Below are 991 nucleotides of genomic sequence, written 5' to 3' on the forward strand. Positions count from 1 at the left end.
GGGGTCACACAGTGTCCGGTAGTCTTCGTTCCTCTGGGGTCTCACAGTCTTCGCTCCTCTGGAGTTCCGCGGTAGGTGGCTGGCTGTTGTTCTTCCTGGGTCTCTTCCAGGTCCCTCTAGCAGCGTTCCCCCGTCTGGTGGCGGCGTTCCCCGGTCTGGCGGCCTCGCCCTCACGCTGCATCACCCTCGCGCTGCCAGAACAAACATTATTTTAATCAGAATCTGCTATATCTGTAAAATGAAAATTGAAAACTTCAGGTATTCTTTTATCGCCTCAATAAATTGCCCTGGTAATAGTGCCACTGAATTAAATGTTAAAGGATGTAGAAATGAATTGAGATGAAGTCTCCACAAGTTTCTTAGGCATCCAAATAAAGTGCAGGTGGAAACAGAAACAAAACTTTCCATTATCAAAATCTATTTGTTTTAGAAAAAGATCCAGGCCCCTCAGTACATCCAGTGGGCCTTAAAACAAATAAAGGGGTGAATTTCACATTTAAGAATTTGCACTGACAAGAAATTTTAAAGTTATAGCGTTCCTCACTGGTACATGTATATAAAATAACCAACATATTAATGAGTTAAAGAACATTGATTTAATAATTTGAAATACATATGCAGCATCCTAATTCATATTATATGTTCTTTACCAGTGTTTTAAAGCTTTTTATGGCTGGTTTCTTTTATATCTGCTTTAGAGCATTCACACCATTATCTTACAATTAGAGAACAGCAATGTTTGCACTGAAATTCCAATTATCTTTTGTTCATCTTGAGTTCTATGATGACACAGTTAATCTGAGGAAACAGTGTTTTCCATTCTCAGATTTTATTTGACTAGATTAAAAAATTTTTTTCCTGTTTCTAACAGTTCCACTATCTTTAGAAAATTCCAGGAAGACATCTATGACATTTCTCCAATGCACTTGGTAGATCTTAGCGTTGTCAACCCAGCAACTCATTGCAGTTGAATCAAACTGGCTCTTTTTTT

Source organism: Elephantulus edwardii, unplaced genomic scaffold (assembly GCF_000299155.1).
Source record: "Elephantulus edwardii isolate Elephantulus edwardi_28Jun2011 unplaced genomic scaffold, EleEdw1.0 scaffold00067, whole genome shotgun sequence".
In the NCBI taxonomy this organism is placed as follows: Eukaryota; Metazoa; Chordata; class Mammalia; order Macroscelidea; family Macroscelididae; genus Elephantulus; species Elephantulus edwardii.